Genomic DNA, 4491 nt, shown 5'->3' with positions numbered 1-4491 from the left:
AGTAACACATATACAGTAACACACAGACATAGTGTATAATGACATATAGTCTGTGTAATGCTGCATACATAGTGTAATTATATATACACTTACACATAGTAACACATATACAGTAACACACAGAAATAGTGTATAATGACATATAGTCTGTGTAACGCTGTATACAGAGTGTAATTATATATACACTTACACATAGTGACACATATACAGTAACACACAGAAATAGTGTATAATGGCATATAGTCTGTAATGCTGCATACAGAGTGTAATTATATATACACTTACACATAGTAACACATATACAGTAACACACAGACATAGTGTATAATGACATATAGACTGTAATGCTGCATACAGAGTGTAATTATATATACACTTACACATAGTGACACATATACAGTAACACACAGACATAGTGTATAATGACATATAGACTGTGTAATGCTGCATACAGAGTGTAATTATATATACACTTACACATAGTAACACATATACAGTAACACACAGAAATAGTGTATAATGACATATAGTCTGTGTAATGCTGCATACAGAGTATAATTATATATACACTTACACATAGTGACACATATACAGTAACACACAGAAATAGTGTATAATGACATATAGTCTGTAATGCTGCATACAGAGTGTAATTATATATACACTTACACATAGTGACACATATACAGTAACACACAGACATAGTGTATAATGACATATAGTCTGTAATGCTGCATACAGAGTGTAATTATATATACACTTACACATAGTAACACATATACAGTAACACACAGAAATAGTGTATAATGACATATAGTCTGTGTAATGCTGCATACAGAGTGTAATTATATATACACTTACACATAGTGACACATATACTGTAACTCACAGACATAGTGTATAATGACATATAGTCTGTGTAATGCTGCATACAGAGTGTAATTATATATACACTTACACATAGTGACACATATACAGTAACACACAGACATAGTGTATAATGACATATAGTCTGTAATGCTACATACAGAGTGTAATTATATATACACTTACACATAGTGACACATATACAGTAACACAGAGACATAGTGTATAATGACATATAGACTGTGTAACGCTGCATACAGAGTGTAATTATATATACACTTACACATAGTGACACATATACAGTAACACACAGACATAGTGTATAATGACATATAGACTGTGTAACGCTGCATACAGAGTGTAATTATATATACACTTACACATAGTGACACATATACAGTAACACAGAGACATAGTGTATAATGACATATAGACTGTGTAACGCTGCATACAGAGTGTAATTATATATACACTTACACATAGTGACACATATACAGTAACACACAGACATAGTGTATAATGACATATAGTCTGTGTAATGCTGCATACAGAGTGTAATTATATATACACTTACACATAGTGACACATATACAGTAACACACAGACATAGTGTATAATGACATATAGTCTGTAATGCTGCATACAGAGTGTAATTATATATACACTTACACATAGTGACACATATACAGTAACACACAGACATAGTGTATAATGACATATAGACTGTGTAATGCTGCATACAGAGTGTAATTATATATACACTTACACATAGTGACACATATACAGTAACACACAGACATAGTGTATAATGACATATAGACTGTGTAATGCTGCATACAGAGTGTAATTATATATACACTTACACATAGTGACACATATACAGTAACACACAGACATAGTGTATAATGACATATAGTCTGTGTAAAGCTGCATACAGAGTGTAATTATATATACACTTACACATAGTGACACATATACAGTAACACACAGACATAGTGTATAATGACATATAGTCTGTTTACTGCTGCATACAGAGTGTAATTATATATACACTTACACATAGTGACACATATACAGTAACACACAGACATAGTGTATAATGACATATAGTCTGTGTAATGCTGCATACAGAGTGTAATTATATATACACTTACACATAGTGACACATATACAGTAACACACAGAAATAGTGTATAATGACATATAGTCTGTAATGCTGCATACAGAGTGTAATTATATATACACTTACACATAGTGACACATATACAGTAACACACAGACATAGTGTATAATGACATATAGACTGTGTAATGCTGCATACAGAGTGTAATTATATATACACTTACACATAGTGACACATATACAGTAACACACAGAAATAGTGTATAATGACATATAGTCTGTAATGCTGCATACAGAGTGTAATTATATATACACTTACACATAGTGACACATATACAGTAACACACAGACATAGTGTATAATGACATATAGTCTGTAATGCTGCATACAGAGTGTAATTATATATACACTTACACATAGTGACACATATACAGTAACACACAGACATAGTGTATAATGACATATAGTCTGTGTAATGCTGCATACAGAGTGTAATTATATATACACTTACACATAGTGACACATATACAGTAACACACAGAAATAGTGTATAATGACATATAGACTGTGTAATGCTGCATACAGAGTGTAATTATATATACACTTACACATAGTGACACATATACAGTAACACACAGAAATAGTGTATAATGACATATAGTCTGTGTAATGCTGCATACAGAGTGTAATTATATATACACTTACACATAGTGACACATATACAGTAACACACAGAAATAGTGTATAATGACATATAGACTGTGTAATGCTGCATACAGAGTGTAATTATATATACACTTACACATAGTGACACATATACAGTAACACACAGACATAGTGTATAATGACATATAGACTGTGTAATGCTGCATACAGAGTGTAATTATATATACACTTACACATAGTGACACATATACAGTAACACACAGACATAGTGTATAATGACATATAGACTGTGTAACGCTGCATACAGAGTGTAATTATATATACACATAGTGACACATATACAGTAACACACAGACATAGTGTATAATGACATATAGTCTGTGTAATGCTGCATACAGAGTGTAATTATATATACACTTACACATAGTGACACATATACAGTAACACACAGAAATAGTGTATAATGACATATAGTCTGTGTAACGCTGCATACAGAGTGTAATTATATATACACTTACACATAGTGACACATACAGTAACACACAGACATAGTGTATAATGACATATAGACTGTGTAATGCTGCATACAGAGTGTAATTATATATACACTTACACATAGTGACACATATACAGTAACACACAGAAATAGTGTATAATGACATATAGTCTGTAATGCTGCATACAGAGTGTAATTATATATACACTTACACATAGTGACACATATACAGTAACACACAGACATAGTGTATAATGACATATAGTTTGTGTAATGCTGCCTACAGAGTGTAATTATATATACACTTACACATAGTAACCAGGGGTGTATTAAGGCATAGGCCAACAAGGCCGGTGCCTAGGGCAGCAGATTTTTAAGGGGCAGCAGAATTTTGAGTCCCTAGGGCCACTCTACTGAACTCAGGGCTGGGTGGCTAAATCAACCAATTACTAATGACTTAAATGGCTGGCCCGGCTATTTCTGTCCTATGGGATTGTATGTGGGTGCGCATGACGTGGTGACAGTGGAGGCGGAGCTCACTTGCGCAGCCTGGCCTGGACTGAGAGGGAATGCGGTATTCTTCCTGGCTCCACCGCGTGATTGAGACTCACACAGACTATACAGTGCAGTGTGCACTACACCGTGACCACTGTAGAACAGCATATGCCTTTCTCCCTTCAATACATCTTCATTAGGCATTAAATACTTAACGGATTAGTCACTAAATACTTGTACATTTACTGTTTGTCTATCTGTCATACATGCAAAGAATAAGTATTTATTGCTGAATCTATACAACTATGTGACTTAAAAACACAACTGAAAATATGTTGTATGCATTTAATACATTCAGAAACAATACAAGTATATTTTTATTATGATTGTATCATGTGACTTTATCCCCTAGGATACAATTCCTAAACCTATCATAACTACTGTTGTATTTTTTAAGTACTTTTAAAGGCCAGTTTGTATATTCATTACATATTTATCCAAGCAGATATTTGCTTAAAATAACTGTCAATCACCAAGAAGATGTTTAAGGTTAAACAGCTACCTACTGACAAACTATCATACAGTGAGGATATTTTTTTCTGATATAAACACTTTAATCATCTGACTTGCAAAATAATGTCTTAATATACATATATATATATATATATGTGTGTGTGTGTGTGTGTGTGTGTGTGTGTGTGTGTGTGTGTGTGTGTGACCAGAGTGAATGCAAGCCCTGATGAACATCTACTTAAAAAGAGATTATTTTTGTATTTAATTTTTTACACCCTGCCCAAAAAATATTATGCCTAAAAAAAGGCCTTAAACCTGGGGTGGGTGGGGGG

Source organism: Bombina bombina, chromosome 6 (assembly GCF_027579735.1).
Source record: "Bombina bombina isolate aBomBom1 chromosome 6, aBomBom1.pri, whole genome shotgun sequence".
NCBI lineage: Eukaryota > Metazoa > Chordata > Amphibia > Anura > Bombinatoridae > Bombina > Bombina bombina.
This window is presented reverse-complemented; position numbering follows the sequence as displayed.